General features: G+C 46.4%; 1 protein-coding gene and 1 pseudogene across 3 annotated transcripts in view; one reads left to right on the forward strand and one right to left on the reverse strand.

The window, feature by feature from the left end:
• LOC129710966 (beta-1,3-galactosyl-O-glycosyl-glycoprotein beta-1,6-N-acetylglucosaminyltransferase-like) overlaps positions 1-12,968 on the forward strand; it is a 47,438-nt pseudogene extending 34,470 nt beyond the window's left edge.
• Positions 12,969-13,070: 102 nt separating this feature from the next.
• Positions 13,071-18,693, reverse strand: part of LOC129710969 (caytaxin-like) — a 49,204-nt gene continuing 43,581 nt past the window's right edge. For all 3 annotated transcript variants that reach the window (XM_055658299.1, XM_055658298.1, XM_055658300.1), the window contains one exon: positions 13,071-17,531. The gene's annotated coding sequence lies outside the window, so the exon portion shown is untranslated. The remainder of the gene's footprint in view (positions 17,532-18,693) is intronic.

The raw sequence follows: 18,693 nt of genomic DNA on the forward strand, positions 1-18,693 counted from the left end.
ATGTCAAAGTAGACTTGATGGGCCGAATGGCCGAATTCTGCTCCTATCACTTATGACCTTATGAAATGGAACGTTTCACTAATGCCACTCAGGTAGCAACCAATCATCTCCAACAAGAGAGAGTTTATCTCAATCCTCAGGGCTGCCTCAGTGGAGGAGGACTGTGAGTAAGATGGCCAAAAATCATAGCGATATATGGTAGCGTTTTTTCTAAAATCAATATACAGTGTAGACAGGAAGTGGTCAAGATGAGACTTTTAGTTATATACAGTAGATAGATGGACCAAACGCAGGCAGGTGGGACTAGTGCAGCTGGCACATGTTGGCCGGTGTGGCCTGTTTCCACACTGTAAGACTCTATAACGGAGTTAAATGAGGTGTACCACAGATACATTTATGGGTTTTATTTCTTGTCTCCACACTGTATCGCTCTATGACTATGATTTTACTTCGGAGTCACGTGAGTGACTACGTGAAGAACCCACCCAGCGCGCAGGCGCGGCATTACGTCAGCAGTGCAACAGCGGCAGCAGCTGGAGCCAGGCTCTCCAGCTGCAGCATAAAGACGAGACCTCAGGTAAGTGCCTTTTTTGTTACAGAGTCGCGCTAGAGAGAATAATGGCCTCTCGCAAGCGACCAGCCAGGAGGACTGCCTGCCCTACTCCACCCGAGGACGGGTCCATAGCGGGACGGCAGCCTCTCACAGCGGAGGAGCCTTTTCAACGCTCCCGCTCACCCGACACCGAGCCGCCCCCAGTGCTGCAGATTTCAACGCCCCGCACAGGGAGGAAGGCGACACAGAAAACCGACCGGCCGGTGTCCTCCGATGAATCGGAGGAACGGGAACACTCTCCCCCACCGAAAAGGGGAGACGCTCGGATAAGCTGCATGAGGCAGCTCCTCGAGCGTATGATTAATGAGGAGATGCGGCATCTCCCAGGAGGACGGGCTTTGGGCCTCCTCCTCTCCACACCCTTCTGTACCCTCTATGTTCGAGGGCAGTAAGGGAGGCCAGGACTGGGGCTGGCCTATCCCAAGGCAGGGCGGAGGATATCGTCAGCATGCCGGGCGTGCCGGAAGAAGAGCTACTGGGTGTAGTGGGCCGATATGCGGCACCCACCAACAACTGGGATGGTGTTGCCACCCAGAATGGCGGCAACTATAAACAGGCTGTCCAACAACCCGCTGCAGGACAAGGCTGTCCAGCAGGCCCTTGACAAACTACACGCGCGCGCCCGAAAATTGCGAGGCGCTGAGGGTCAAGACGGTAAATGGGCAGATCTGGAACCAGCTGGGGCAGCACATAAGGGCTCAGGAAGTCAAAATGCAGCGAGTCCTGAAGCTCCACTCAGCAGCCGTCACCGCCTTTGCTCGGTCCGTTGGGGATGAAGACCTGACCCATACCCCAGCAGGATGCCCTCGCACTGATGTGCAGCACCACGTATGAGCTAAACAACCTACGGCGGGACAAAACATCAGGCCTGCCCTCAACCCAACATATGCCGGCCTCTGTAAAGCTCCAGCGCGCCCGAACGACAGGCGCTGCTATTTGGTGCGGATCTGGCAAAAGGCTCAAGGAGTTGGAAGAGGCGGCAAAACCAGTAGGCTTCATGAGGGCAGGGCCAGGACCGAGCAGGGTGAAGACACCCAGTTGGCCGCACGCCTCGGCAGCCACCAGCAGATACCGAGCTGGTGAAAGCCTGGTGACCGCCTCCCACTACCCCCAGTGCTCTTTTTTAGAGCGGGGCCCAGGGCGGAGCCGTGGGAAGATGCGCCGCCCCACCGCAGCACCAACACGGACAACCTTGGGCCAGACCCACCGGAAACGACCCCACAAGTGAACATGGAGGTAGGTTGGTCTGGTTCCTGTCATCATACACAGACAAAGGGTGTAGTATTAACAGGGGGACGTTTGAGGTTCTTCAAGCATGTTTGGTGCTCCCTTACTAACAATCAGTTTATACTCAACAGTATTAGTGGATACAAGATTGAGTTCAAACCAGGCGTAGAACCGCCAGTTCAGCACATGCCCCAAAGGGTGTTCCTTCCCTCGGCAGTTGAGAAGGTAGAAGGACAAGCTGAACTTGATCGGCTCGTGGCTAAAGGCATCATAGAAATGACCACACACGAGCCGCAAGAATTTGTATCAAATATTTTTCTCAAAACCAAAAAAGATGGTGGATGTCGCATTATTATTGATCTGACATCACTCAATCAGTCTGTTGAGTATCAACATTTCAAAATGGAGACATTTGTCACTGCCAGACAACTGATCTCCAAGGGATACTACATGGCAAGCATAGATATCAAAGATGCTTACTATTTGGTACCCATTCATAAAGAACAAGCTGTCGCAGGAGTGTTAGCCACTAAACAACTCCTTGAAACTTTGGGTTTTATCCTTCACCCAGATAAATCAATATTGGAGCCTACTACTAACATGGATTACTTAGGCTTCACTATTGACACGATTCACATGACTGTCACTCTGCCCAGAAACAAAACAGTTTCACTCATTGAAGCTTGTAGCCATTTAATTGCTACACCGCAACCTAGAATACGGCATGTAGCCAGAGTTATTGGCTCTATAGTAGCAGCATTTCCGGCTGCCCAACATGGGCCCTTGCATTATCAAAATCTACAAAGAGCAAGGACTCGTGCATTACGCCTTCATAGGGGGCATTATGATCGCAAAATGGATTTACCCGCTGAAGCCAAATCAGAACTTCAAGTGGTGGGGTTGACAATATTGCACACAGTCACAGTCCTATCACCGTAACCAATCCTAACATAACCATTTGCAACGGATGCCAGTGCTTTAGGGGCTGGGGAGCTACTAAAACTCCATAGACAGCACAGGTGGCAGATGGACTAACTCAGAGGCATCGCTACTACAATCACTGGGCATTAACTTTTTGGAAATGCTCGCCGCCTTTTATGGGCTAAAAGCATATGCATCTGGTATGCGGCACGTGCATGTTAGAATTATGATCGACAACACTACGGCAGTATCTTATATCCAGCACATGGGTGGCATTAAATCAGTATCATGCGACAAATTAACTGCTATATAATCTGGCAATGGTGTGTCGAGAGACATATTTGGCTATCAGCTGCCTATTTACCAGGCAAGCTAAATTTAGTGGCGGACACCAGGTCACGAAAAATTCAACGACAACATCGAATGGATGTTGGACCCAAAATTATTTGCTAAAATTATCAAGCAATATGGTACGCCAGATATAGATTTGTTTGTCTAGGTTAAATCACCAACTACCCATGTATGTGGCTTGGGAACCAGACCCAGAGGCAGCAGCGGGTAGATGCCTTCCGCTGGGACTGGGGGAATTTTTTTTTCTATGCTTTCCCTCCCTTCTGCCTCATCAGTCGGGTACTCTCCAGAAAATTCAGGCAGACTCAGCCTCTGGAATTCTGGTCGTGCCCGCCTGGCCTACCCATCCATGGTTCCCAATGTTCCACGACATGGTGGTAGAGACACCAATGGTCCTTCAACACCACCCCCAATTATTGACTCACCCGGTAACTGGCATTAGCCATCCATGCCACCAAAAATTGAAACTCCTGGTTTCCAGATTTTGAACAGGCCTTACCGGGGATTGGGGTTATCAGACAGAACAATCACCACCATGTCGGCATCCCTGCGAGTTTCCACCAAGAAAACAGTACCTGACCTTCATCAGGAAATGGGAACAGTACTGTCTGGACGCAGGGACATCCTACAAGACGACTTCGATCTCGGATGTGCTGGAGTTCCTGGGCCCACCTGCACCATGATCTCAAGATGAGCTACAGTGCCATCAATACGGCTCGGAGCGCACTGTCCGCATACCTCATGCCGATAGAACAGCATAGTGTGGGATCCCACCCTCTAGTCATCAGATTCCTTAAGGGGATCTTAATACCAAACCCCCTACACCTAGATACACTCACATGTGGGATGTGAGTGTAGTTCTCACACACCTTCGAGGTTGGCCTCCGGTGGGATCCCTTCCCTGGAACAGGCCACTTACAAAAACCCTCATGCTCATGGCGCTTGTCTCAGCTCAAAAGGGTTCAGTCGCTCCATCAGCTAAATCTGAACTACATGGTGACCACCCCAGATACCATTACTTTCACCATGCCGGGGTTGGTAAAACAAAGTAGACCAGGTACATCAAACAAACTCCCCGTTGATCTTCCGGGCTTACCCCCAGAACCTAGGCTGTGTGTGGTGACCCACCTTCATCATTATCTAGACACAACCCAAACGCTAAGAGGGAGAGAGAAAGCCTTATGGGTTAGCCACAGAAAGCCTTTTGGACGGGTAACCAGCCAAACATTATCCAGATTGTTGAAACAGGTCCTCAGCATGGCAGGGATTAACACAAATGTTTTTAAATCCCATTCAACCAGGGCAGCGTCCACCTCAGCGGCGGATAGGATGCAGGTTCCCCTCGACCACATCCTCAGAGCAGCGGGATGGTCAAGGGAATCGACATTCCAACGATTTTACAACAAACCGCTGATGGAACAGGACGTCTTTGCGGATACCGTTTTTAAAAACCGCAAAGTTATGATTTAAAGCCCATGGGAGCTATTTTGTTTTTGTTATAGTTAATAAATATTTCTTTTATAACTAAACAAACTTGTTGGTCTCTAGCTACCACTTCCTCCCTCGATGATCTTTCGGCAGTGAGTGATATAACTGTTACACGGTTTGAAATCACAGACCTTTGAAGTCTTCACGTAGTCACTCACGTGACTCCGAAGTAAAATAGTAAGATTAAACGAGTACTTACCAGTACGAAGTTTGATCTGTATTTTATGAGGAGTTACGATGAGGGATTACGTGCCCTCCGCTCCCACCCTCATTATATAGATCAAATTCGGACTAATGTCTCGTTGGTCTTCACTATCTTTACTTCAACTAGTGTCTATCTGTGATTCCACACCGCTGCTTGGAAGTATGCCGCGCCTGCGCGCTGGGTGGGTTCTTCACGTAATCCCTCATCGTAACTCCTCATAAAATACAGATCAAACTTCGTACTGGTAAGTACTCGTTTAATCTTACTATTCTATGAGTCTAATTCAACCTGAACGAGATAGAGATGTGAGCAAAGAGAATGCCCAAGCATCGTATAAGGCAGCTCTTGTTTAGCTTTCTCAAAACGCATTTGCACGTACCGATATTCCTACAGCAATCAGTGCAGTTACTGCTCTGGATACCATGAATAAAGGTCTTGTTTACAGAGACAGAGCTGTCAGTAACGCAATGGCTGATTTCACGGTGGCTTCCAATCAGACTGTTTCCACTTCAGTGCTTCCACATGTGGACCAAAGCAAACTGGGACACTCACCTGAGGGTGAGGTTGGCTGCACGTCTGCTCCAGTCACTGATCCAGTGTTTTACATCTCAATCTCCCACGACACCTTGTAGTCCACCTGACATTTGACCAACCCACGGAGGCAGTAAACTCGAGACGGATGCTCTTATTATCATTTCCAGCAAAACAAAAAAAATACTTATTACAAATGTTAAAGGCCAGCGCTGTTGAAGATGAGGTAGGTGTGTTGGGATGAAAGTCTCGCCTCCCTCATGTCCATTGTGGACAGGAACGAAGGTTTCTCTGGAGAGGAGGAATGGGTGATATTTTAGGTCGAGACCCTTCTTCAGACTGAAATGTCATCCATTCCTTCTCTCCAGCGATGCTGCCTGCCCCGCTGAGTTACTCCAGCTTTTTGTGTCTATCTTCGGGTTTTAAACCAGTTCCTTCCTACACAAAGTGTCCCTGGTGTAACTCCCAGCAACGTTGGGGTCATTAGTACAAACCTGCTCTTGTGGAGCGGGGATTGTAAGAGAAGAGCGTGGGAAATGAGATGTGATTCTAACTAAACACGAGATGCTGATACTCCCAGAGTGTACCTTTGATCTTCCAGATTAGGAATACAGTTTTGTTTTACTGCAGTCGATGGTTTCACATTGTCTGCTAATTAATTCCAGATGCCATTCCATAAAGAAGAGCGTTCAGGACTGAGGCTGCACTATTCACTCAGCCATTGTGTGTACCTTTCAATTGTAACCTCATGCCTCTCCCCAAAGCCTCAACCCATGCTATTGTCTGAGTTTATTTCCAGGACTTATGTTGAGAGCAATAAAGACTCCACTGGAGAACTCATTAAAAACTTAAGGTTTTGAGTAAAGTGAAACAGAATTTCATGTCTACTATCTGAAGAAGGGGTCTCAACCTGAAACGTTACCTATTTTTCTCCAGAGATGCTGGCTGATCCGCTGAGTTACTACAGCATATTGTGTCTATATTCGGTATAAACCAGCATCTACAGTTCCTTCCTACATATTATTTCATGTATTCTAATCATAATCATGTTCATGAGTGATCGGAGCACATTAGGCCATTCGGCCCATCGTCTACCACTTTGTTCAATCATGGCTGATCTATCTCTCCCTCCTAACCCCATTCTCCCGGCTTCTCCCCATAACCCCTGACACTCGTACTAATCAAGAATCTATCTATCTCTGCCTTAAAAATATCCACTGATCGATTGATGAGTCATAGAGTCATGCAGCATAAAATCAAGCCCTTCAGCCCAACTTGTCCCTGCTAACCAAAATGCCCCTGTACTCTGGTCTCAGGACCCCACATTTGACCCATGTCCCTCTAATCTTTCCCTATCTCTGTACCTGTCCAGAGATATGTACGTGTTATTGCCCCAGCTTCAACCTGTTGGTCTGGCACCTCATTCTACATACAGACCACCCTCTCAGTGTAACACCTGCTTTTCATAGCCAACAGTTTTTACAGAACTATTTTTGCAAAGAGGTACAGATCGTGCTTGCATTACCTTGTTGATGAAAAAAAAATACAATCGCTTTGAAATATGGAGAGCCCAAAAACTGCATTTAATTGATCTGGGCCTGTACTCACTAAAGTTTAGAAGGATGAGGGGGAAACTCATTGAAACTTACCGAATTGTGAAAGGCCTGGGTAGAGTGGATGTGGAGATAATGTTCCCACTAGTGGGAGAGTCTAGAACCCGAGGGCACAGCCTCAGAATTAAAGGACGTACTTTTGGAATGGAGAGTGAGGAGGAATGTATTTATTCACAGGGTGGTGAATCTGTGGAATTCATTGCCACTTATAGCAGTGGAGGCCAAGTCAATGGCTCGTTTGTAAGTGGAGATTGATAGGTTTTTGATTAGTAAGGGTGTCAAAGATCATGGGGAGAAGGCAGGAGAATGGGGTTGAGAGGGAAAGATACATCAGAAATTATTAAATGGCGGAGTCGACTCAAATGGGCCGATGGCTGATGTCTGCTCCTATATCATGATCTGCATTGATTAGCACGGGGGTCAGGGGTTATGGGGAGATGACAGGAGAATGGGGTTGAGAGGGGAAGATAGATCAGCCATGATTGAATGGCGGAGTAGACTTGATGGGCTAATTCTGCTCCTATAACTTATGAACATGTATCTTATGGAGATCAGCATCAGTTTCAGAAACTGCTCGTTAACATGTTATTTTTTTTAATGCATTTCTTAGGTTGACGGTGAGGATCGAGGAGGACAAGTTCCATGTCCAGTTGTGTGGGGTCCACGTGGCCTGGCACAGACGGGCAGCAGGAGACGCCTGGGTTGGTGGGTGCGCTGCAACATTGTGGTGCCATGGGTACAGCCCAGTGCCCGCAGTCTCCCAGAGAAACCTCCATGCCCTGGAGCTGGAACACGCTGGTGCTCTGGATGATATGAACCCGCTGTGTCCACTGGCTCTCTGGAACGGAGTTAGATTTAGCTCTTAGGGCTAACGGAATCAAGGGATATGGGGAGAAAGCCCGAATGGGGTACTGATTTTGGATGATCAGACATGATCATATTGAATGGCGGTGCTACCTCAAAGGGCCGAATGGTCTACTCCTGCACCTATATTTCTATGTTTCTATGATGTGAATGCTTGGTGTCCACTGCTCTCTGGATGTCTTCTGGGACCATAGAGTCATAGAGTGATACAGCATGGAAACAGGCCCTTCGGCCCAACTTGCCCAGACTGGCCAACATGTCCCATCATGTCCCACCTGCCCGCGTTTGGCCCATACCCCTCTAAACCTGTCCTATCCATGTACCTGTCCATAATATATCTTAAACTTTGTGATAGTCCCTGCCTCAACTCCCTCATCCGGCAGCTCGTTCCATACACCCACCACCCTCTCAGGTTCCCATTAAATCCTCCCCCCCCCCCCCCCACCTGAAAACTTAGACCAGTGGTGCATATTTTTTTTATCAACATGTTAATTTTATGTAAAATTGTAAATACTGAATTATGAACCATGTAACTCATGTAAATAAATATATATATTTAATGAAACGCCCTCACTCTCCTGAAGAAACGTCACCCATTCTTTCTCTCCACAGATGCTGCCTGTCTGTCGCGCTGAGTTACTCCAGTTTTCTGTGTCTACCCGTGTACTCCGCTCCCCACCAAAGATCAGGATCTTTGCTCCCCACTGTTCGAGTCCCGGCTCAGACAAGTCGATGTAACACACCCCTGGCTGATTGACACTGCAGCGGTCCATTCATTCACCATTCACAATGGCGTGTGGTCTGCTCTGCGCTGCGCTCAGTGTGTTGATGGGGTCGGCTGGCATCTGTTGAGCAGCGACTGCCTGCCTGTCTGCCCGCTTGCTGCTTCTTGCAAAGGGGAACTCCGGGCGGGGAGCGTTGTCTTTATGATTTGGGTTTACAAACTAAAGTGAGTATCTGTTCACATTAAAAACCGCTCACATTTAACGCGAATCAGTGTACTGGAGCTCAAATAGATGGGCTCAAAGTTAGTCATATCTTAAACATTTGATGATGGAGTTGCGGTCGTAATATTTATGTCTCAGTTCATGACTTGGGTTTCCAAGAAAGTTCACATTGGCACTTTGACAGATTCATATAACGAATTAATAAACATAGAGAATAGGTGCAGGAGGAGGCCATTTGGTCCTTTGAGCATGCACGGCAGACTCGATAATAATCGCTTATTAGCCAGTTAAAAGCCAGATTCTGCACTTTGGGTAGTTATAACACCATGGAAGTGTGTTTAACATATCTAGTATTTAAGGTTTATATTTGCAGTTGAAAGAATCTGTAGAAGTTCTGACAAAAGCGCAGGAACTGGAAGCTACAACAAGCACTTTGTGGAGTTGAGTCAGAGAGGAAGAGGAATTAACAGATCCTCTCATCTCAAGAGTTAAAAGTGTTTTATTATCATGTGTCTCAGATAGAAGAATGGCCTGCAGCAGGCCAACAGATATGTAAATATAATACTCTTGTAAAAACAAAAGTGCAGTCAGAAATAATGTCTCCAAGTCTATGTAGCTGGAGTTTAGAAACATAGAAAATAGGTGCAGGAGTAGGCCATTCGGCCCTTCGAGCCTGCACCGCCATTCAATATGATCATGGCTGATCATCCAACTCAGTATCCTGGACCTGCCTTCTCTCCATACCCCCTGATCCCTTTAGCCACAAGGGCCACATCTAACTCCCTCTTAAATATATACTACCTTCTGTGGCAGAGAATTCCAGAGATTCACCACTCACTGTGTGAAAAATGATTTTCTCATCTCGGTCCTAAAAGATTTCCCCCTTATCCTTAAACTGTGACCCCTTGTTCTGGACTTCCCCAACATCGGGAACAATCTTCCTGCATCTAGCCTGTCCAACCCCTTGAGAATTTTGTAAGTTTCTATAATTGGTTGTAGTGTTTAATAGCAAGTGTATGCAGGAACTGCAGATGCTGGTTTAAACCAAAGATAGACACAACATGTTCGACTGCCCCGACCACAGGAGAATATAAGAGGGAGTAGACAGGATTTGTGTTGCCTTCCATCACAGTGAGGAACGTGGGGAATCCGCTGTGGTGGATGTTTATGTTAACTTTCATGGAGTTGTGTGTTTTGTTGCTTTTTTTTGTATGGCTGTATGGTAATTGGAATTTCACTGTACCTTAATTGTGACAATAAACTGGCCTTGAAGCCTTGAAATGCTGGAGCAAGTCAGCGGGACAGGCAGCATCTCAGGTCCCTCTAGACCTGGCAACATCCTCGTAAATTCTCTGTACCCTTTCCAGCTTGACAAAATCTTTCCTGCATCATGGTGCCCAGAACTGAACCCAATATTCCAAATGTGGCCTCACTAACGTCTTATACAACTGCTACATGACCAACCAACTTCTATACTCAATACTCTGACTGATTAAGGCCAATGTGCCAAAAGTCTTTTTGACCACCTTATCTACCTGTGACTCCACCTTTAAGGAACCATTAACCTGCACTCCTAGATCCCTCTGCTCTACAACACTCCCCCAGAGCCCTTTCATTCACTGTGTAGGTCCTGCCCATGTTAGACTTTCCAAAATGCAACCTCACATTTCTCTGTATTAAATTCCATCAACCATTCCTCAGCCCACCCGGCCAATCGATCAACATCCTGCTGCAATTTTTCACAATCATCCTTACTATTTGCAAAACCACCCACTTTTGTATCATCAGCAAACTTGCTAACCTTGTCCTGTATGTTCTCATCCAAATCATGGATGTAGATGACAAACAGTAATGGAGCCAGCACTGAACCCTGAGGTACACCACTAGTCACAGGCCAGTCCGGGAAGCAACCTTCCACCACCACCCTCTGCTTCCTTCTGTGGAGCCAATTTGTTGTCTAGAGGAGCATTGAATCAGTAATCAAAGTCATCAATTTACAACTTGTTGAAGTTTGTTGTCTGTTTCATCATGACGAGGAAATATAAACGATTTCTAGGGCAATCCTGTTTAATCCTGAGTTTGAGCTGTGTCACCTTTTCATTACTGGAGTTCTTTATGAGAATGGGCCTTTCATCTAACGTTCAAGTTTGCTTTCCTGTGAAATTCCAAAGTTCTTTGAGAATTGGTGACCTTCGCACCACTGGTCCTTGTAACAAATGGTGCTCGGAGCTGGAGATTGCTACAGAATCTCTCGACGATGTCAACTGTACGGCTGTTTTGCGAGGAGAAACCAACGGAATCAAGAGAAGCCAATTGTTAAAGGCGCAGCGGAAAGCCACCAGGCACACGGACTCTTTATTAACCTTACAAGCAATTGCGAGGCTTTCATGAGACAGAGAAAATACATCACATTTCCTCTCAGTGTAAATGAGAAGCAATTTCCCATCGCATAGTCCATCGTTATTCATGAGCGAGCTGACCAGTTCGAACGACTGTTGAGAACAATCTTCGCACCACAGAATATTTACTGTGTACATGTTGACAAAAAACCACCCACTCGTTTCAAAGCTGCGATTGGCAGCATTGCATCCTGCTTGCCCAACGTTTTCCTTGCAGGGAGATTGGAGAATGTTGTCCAGGGTTTAGGCTGACCTGAATTGCATGAAGGAGCTCCTGACGAGACATCTAACCTGGAAGTACCACATCAACATCTGTGGCATGGACTTCCCCATCAAAACTAACCTGGAGATTGTCCACAAACTGCAGGAGCTGAATGGGGAAACTGCAGGAGCTTCAGGGAAGAAGCAGCAGCGCTGGAAATACCACTTTGACGTGATCGATGGGAAAATGGTGAAGACCGATACGATGAAGAAACCTCCATATTGTCGGCCAGTGTCTACACCGTGGTCAGCAGACCATTTGTTGAACACATCTTCAAACACCCAATGGCAAAGCATTTAATGGAATGGTCAAAAGATACTTACAGCCCCGATGAGTTGTTCTGGGCCACTCTGCAGTGGGTGCCTGGCGCTCCTGGTTCAGATCCTTCACATGCCCGGTACGATGTGAGTGACATGAGGTCGGTGGTGAGGCTGGTCAAGTGGAAATATTTGGAGGGCGATGTAACGAGAGGCAGACCCTACCCTCCGTGCACCGGCTCCCATCGTAGGTCGGTCTGTATTTATGGAGCCGGTGACCTCAACTGGATTCTTCAGCAGCACCATCTGTTTGCAAATAGGTTTGATGTAGATGTGGATGCCATTGCACTCCAGTGTGTCCAGCACTACATTCGACTAAAAACCCTCGAGGGCTGCAAGCCGTGTGAAGGTGCTGTCAAGGGAACAGGGGAACGGGCCGACTGAGCTGAGACACAACAACCAACATCATCCCAGCACCTGTTTTATATAATCGGCACCTGGCGGAATATAAGATAGACACAAAAAACTGGAGTAACTCAGCGGGACGGGCTCATCTCTGGAGAGAAGGAATGGGTGACGTTTCGGGTCGAGACCCTTCTTCAGACTGATGTCGGGAGGGGATAGAATGTAGGTGGAGACAGTAAGATTAGTTTGAGAACTGGGAAGGGGAAGGAGAAAGCAAGGTCTATCTGACGAAGGGTCTCGACCCGAAACGTCACCCATTCCTTCTCCCCAGAGATGCTGCCTGTCCCGCTGAGTTACTGCAGCATTTTGTGTGTCTATGGAGGGATTGGAGTGTTACATTTACCCATCAGTGTCTGTGTATGAACTGTAACTGAATTAGCAATCAACATTGATGCAGTGATTTTTGCCAGAAGCTCGGGGTCATCCCGGCAGCAATTACACAGGAGATGTGCAGGCTCTTTGTTGAGAACAATGAGCTGTGTTTACATGGAGCATGAACTGGCTAAATGTCCAGGTCTCAACAGTGTCACTCCCCTGGTGTACAGGACACCCGACCCCAGCTCCACAACACTGGGACATGCTACAACTCATGGCTTGAGTTGATGATCCAGCTCGTAATCCCCTCGCACTCTGGATCCATCATGCTGTGTCGGTGTTTATCGATTAGAGTCAGGCCCTTGGTAAAATGAGGAGTACACAACAGGTTCAATAAACCGTCTGAAGAAGGGTCTCAACCCGATACGTCACCTGTTCCTTTACACCCAAGATGCTGTCTGACCCACTGTGTTACTCCAGCTTTTTGTGTCTCTCTTCAGCCCAATGGTTCCATTCTAATATTACACGTTCACTCTCAGTAGAGTTGTCGTGGTAGCTTATTGTTTGTCACTCACCCTAGATAGAGCTCTTAGAGCTAGCGGAATCAAGGGGTTTGGGGAGAAGGCAGGAACAGGGTACTGATTGTGGATGATCACATTGAATGGCGGTGCTGGCTAGAAGGGCTGAATGGCCTACTTCTGCACCTATTGTCTATGTATCTATATAACTCCAACAGCCTCCCCACTGTCTATGGATAGGGCATAAAGACATTGAATGTAAGCCTGCTCAACACTCCAGGACCAGTTAGGCTTTGAATGAATTGTCCATCAAGATGTTGGATCTTACAGGTAAATGGGAGGAGGAGGAAAATGCATTATTTTGAATACTAGCGTCATGAAAGGATTCATTCACAAAAGGATTTGCCAGAGCCCCGGGTTAGATCCTGACTACGGGTGCTGTCTGTGCGGAGTTTGTACGTTTTCCCCGAGACCTGCGTGGGTTGTCTTCGGAATCTTCGGTTTCCCCCCACACTCCAAAGACGTGCAGGTTTGTAGCTTAATTGGCTTGGTGTAAATGTAAATTGTCCCTAGTGTGTGTGTGTGTGTGTGTGTGTAGGATAGTGTTGCTGTGGGGATCGCTAGTCGGTGCGGACTCGACGGGCCGAAGGGCCTGTTTCCTCACTGTATCTCTGAACTAAACAAAATTCCTGCAGAGCAGGAATGTGTCCCAGATGTCATTCAAAGGTGGGACCTTTCGCAATTCCTGGAATTCATGCAGCTGTCCATTTCCATTGACCAGAGAACCCTTCCATTTGGGGGAGATTGTCGTTTCCCCACTGTTGCATGTGGGAAAGTCCATAGTTTGAAAACATTGGCGTGAAGAATCTGACAGTAAGATAGATACCCAACGAGAAGATCAACATATTTCATTGAGGTTTTCTACGAAAAGTCTTGAAACAGACAATAGGCAAAACATCATCAAGGAGCCACCTTTAAGATTATACAATATGGAATAGATACATCCAGCACGTCACAATGTCTGCGGCTGGTGATTACACAGTAAGCCTTCACACTGCTGGGACGGAGCAAGCAGTTATTCCACAGCTGGAATTTAACTCGGCTATCTGAGAATATTAGTCATGAAGAAACCAATCAAAAACTGTTTAAAACAATGCAAGTGTTAACCGTAACAGACAATTACAATGAGATTCACCAACATATACTTGCAGTAAGTGACCCATCATTGGGCATTTAGAACTGTGATTGTCAGCAGTTGTCTTTCTCTGAGTCAGGCTCCACTACATTGGCCTTGCACACTGGCCAGTACTGTGTCCAGTAGAACTGTGTGCTGTTGCCCCTGTTGTCTCTTGCTGCCTGATGCAGCAGCATCTTGCACCTTCTCCATGTGTGAGTTATGACGTCCAGTGATGACCGGCTACCCAATCACTGATTACTTGCCCAGTTTGACCGACATTCTCCCACCAAGCAGCAGAGTTGGCAACTGGAGCCCACAGAGCAAGCTCAAAACACCAGGGAGAGCTTTGCACAGTCCGCACAATGCATTGGCAAAGCTCGTTACTCCACAGCGACCAAAGTGAGACCTTCCTCACTGAATCTGAGAACATGCTGGTCGCAACAAACCAGCTCCAACCTGGACAACAGCACTCATTTCATTTTCATTGCAATTACTGCGGTTAGTGTTAAATAATAACTTGACCACCTTTGTCCCAACTACTCATTGGAATGTAACAAACCTGCACCAAAACCCTTCTCCAATATTCATGGGTCAGGTGCTTTGAAACATTTATCTGGCTACACACTTTTTCCACAGAGGCCAACTGATGAAATAATCTCCTGCATATCCTTATCATTCAAGGCAAGTGGATTAAGAACATTTGGAGCTTAATTCACTTCAAAGCCTCAAAGCTTTCAGTCAGAGGTGGGTTTTATTCAGAAGCTGCAGGAGTCTCGGCTTGTGGAGACGAGGCGGCTGAGATACCTTGACAAGATGCTGCTGACATTGGACATGGAGGCTGATGTGTAGTTGGGGGGGGGGTGGGGGGGGGGCTGGTGCCTTTGAGACTAATGACAGAGCAATGGATGGTGGTGCTTCAGGAGAGGACGGGGAGGAACAAGGTTGGCAAAACCAAAGTACTAAATAATTTATATAAAAAGGAGATGTGGTGACAACAGAATTACGACCTTAACCCTACATACTTCCTTCCATGTGACGATGTGAGCCACATGATTAGTGGCCACAGAATTTAGATGATCCTAGCCCAGTGTCTGGATCCTATAGTCAGTGACACAGAGTGAAAATCAACCATTGACAAACTATACAACTTGTGTCAGAAATTTCACAACAACTTTGCCAAGAACTTCATCCTGTTTTCTCTGAATTCCAATCTATGACGTGAAACTTCTCAACTTCCTAGAACAGAAAAATAACGAGATGGTTTTATGGCCAAAATACTTACTTCAATAATTTTTTTAAATATTGAATATCTTGAAGATTGAATATTTCAACCTTGATAGTGTGGTTGTTGCTTCCCCAGCACTGTCACAGAGTCACAGAGTGATACAGCGTGGAAACAGGCCCTTCGGCCCATCTTGCCCGCCCCGGCCAACGTGAACCATCTACACTGGTCCCACCTGCCCGTGTTCCCAATAAAAGGGACCAAAGTTACTACTAAAGATACCACCTTGCATCCACTCATGTAACCGAGTCATTAACCTGCTAATTTCCAATGAGGAAACTCACTATTTCTATTCTTCATCTCGGTGAGGAAGTGGATGTTGTGTGAAGGTATTTTGCAGCAACTGCTGTTAACATCCAGTTCAATATCCTGGTTGCATTCTCTGTCTCAGCCCACACGTGAAGCTTGGCCACTTCAGCCAGGTATCACAAGCATTGAGATCAACACACAGGGACATGCGGCACACTGCAGCGATGGATAGGAGAGGAGGTCAAACAAACAATAGGGTCTCTAACTTGTACCCTCCTCTGCTGCACTACACTGCCATTTGTGGATTTACTTTCTTCTAACTTACAGTTAGCTTAATATATTAAACACGATGGCTTTGTATTTCTCCTTCTTTGTGTGTTTATTTTGTTGTAAAATGTATGTTTTAGTTTATCTTTAGTTTGTATTATGTGGTGGGCCGGGTGGAGGAGACTCTCATCTCTTTCCTTCACTGAGATGCAACTGTTTCTGTGTTGTATCTCCGTCTGCACTGCGGCCTAACATGGTGGAGCTGGCAGCCTCCAGCTGGGACTTCTAGATCTCCAAAACCATGGAGCCTGTGGACTTGAACTTCTCGCAGTGGGCCGTCCCTTTGCCGGGAGTCGGCCTTTGCTGCTCCAACCTGCGGGTGCTGCGGACTTTAACATTACGGAGCTCGCGGTCCCTGGTCAGCGACCGACTTCGGGAGCTCCAAGCCGCAGTAGTTCGACCGCCCCGACTTGGGAGCTCGATCACCGGCTGTGGGTGGTTCGACTCCCCCGACTGCGGGAGGATGGAGGAAAGAAGATAAGACTTTATTCCCTCCCATCACAGTGGGGAATGTGGAGGAGTCGCTGTGGTGGATGTTTATGTCAAATTTTATGTAGTTGTGTGTGTTGTTGCTTTTTTGGTTTGACTGAACGGCAAATCAAGTTCCTCGTGTGTTGCTAAACATACTTAGCTAGTAAATGACAATTATGATTATGATGATATTCCGTATTCAAAAGATTATTTTGGAAAATAAGTTCCATCCTCTTGCATGTTATACTTTAGACATCGTGTAAATCTGATTACTTCAAATCCACAATACAGGAACACAATGGTCTTTGACAATCTTTACAGCTCCCAATCCCTCTCACATTATCAGCATTTCTTTCCATTTTCAAGTGTATCTGGGCTGAGGAAGACTGTTGGATTGGTGTGAAAGATATTTCTGCAGTGATTTAGTTTCGGGGAACACAGTAAAGCTGCAGCAGGTGGATATAACATTACAATCTGCATTGAGGAATAGAGACAGCTGTCTGGTTCTTTCAACAAAAGTAGTGTGTGATTGTGGCCTGGGTTTGAGCCTGTCCAATGCTAACACATACACAGACAAGCAACGGGATGTCTAGATGAAGAGTAAACAAAAATACAGAAGATCTGCTCGAGTCAAATCTCTTCCCATTTCCTCCCACATCCCAAAACATGCAGGTTGGTCGTGGAAAACTGCCCTAGTGTGTAGATGAGTGTGACTGAGTGGGGGGGAGCTGATGCATAAAATGGGTCAGGATGAATATCAGTGTAACTGGGGTTTAATGTGGACTCAGTGACCAAGGGGTATCTTTCCGCACTCTATCACTCTGACTCTAGAACAGTGTCCACTTTCCAAGTCAAGAACGCTGCAATTTTACACATTTCCAGTGAATATCCACATGTAATTAACTGTCCATTACTGAAATCATCTCCTCACAACACGGACAAAACCCTTTTAATACTGTCAAGAAATTGTTTTTTCATTCACAAAAAACAAGGTACCGCAGGGGGGAAAAAAAGAAAGTGCTGGAAATACTCAGCAAGTCGGGCAGCATCTGTGGAGAGAGGAGAAAGAAACAGTTAACTTTCTATGTCATTAAACCTGCATTGAAGGCACAAACATGTATCATTAACTGCTTATCTCTGCCGGACAATGCTGCCGGACTTGCTGCACATCTCCAGCTGTTTCCATTGGAATTATTAAAATTCCCTTGATGGATGTGGGCGGCTATGAGATGGCTTTTAATCAAAACAACAATGGTGAGTCATCTTGAAGCTGGGAGTGGGCTTTGTTCCTGATGTTAGACAGTCATACAGCATAGGAACAGGCCCTTCGGCCCAACTTGCCCATCTACACTAGTCCCACCTGCCTGCGTTTGGCCCATATCCCTCTGAACTTGTCCTATCCATGTACCTGTCTAAATGTTTCTTAAAGATTGCGATAGTCCCTGCCTCTCCGGCAGCTTGTTCCATACACCCACCACCCTTTGTGCTCCTATTAAATCTTTCCCCCCCTCACCTTGAACCTATGTCCTCTGGTTCTCGATTCCCCTACTCAGGGCAAGTTGCTGGATTTGTGAAGGTCAACACAATTTTGATGCAAGCGAGTGCCTTGCTGTTCCAGGGGGGGATGTGAAGTGTTAAACATATAGGAGTAAAATTACATCAGATCTGGAACCAGTAAAAACACTACATTTTCTTCCCAAAGAGTTATAAGGAAAATAGATGGACTTTTATAATAATCTGTATTCTCGAGGTAGACACAAAAAGCTGGAGTAACTCAGCGGGACAGGCAGCATCTCTGGAGAGAAGGAATGGGTGATGTTTCGGGTCGAGACCCTTCTTCAGACCTCAAGGATTCTCAATGTGACTTACTAATAGTTGCATTCTCTACCATGTTTACTCGACGTGATATGAATGACTCAGCTGCTGTTTTGGGGTTTCTAGGTGACTGTGGGATTAGTTGACGTACAAATGGCACAAACCGGAATTAAGCTTTCACACTCACTGTTTCAAATAATTAAGAATTTAAGCCTGTAGTCAAAGAATACCTCGTAAGAATACATTTTTCAAAATACTAAATGTACTTCCGTTCAGGCAAAATCTGAAGCCTGCTGAAGGAACATCCTGACTTAAAATCCATTTATAGGACAGAATGGTTATTGAAAAATAGAGAGAGAAATGAATGAAGCAATGAGCATGAAGTCGTGGCAATAA

Source organism: Leucoraja erinacea, chromosome 29, assembly GCF_028641065.1.
Source record: "Leucoraja erinacea ecotype New England chromosome 29, Leri_hhj_1, whole genome shotgun sequence".
In the NCBI taxonomy this organism is placed as follows: domain Eukaryota; kingdom Metazoa; phylum Chordata; class Chondrichthyes; order Rajiformes; family Rajidae; genus Leucoraja; species Leucoraja erinaceus.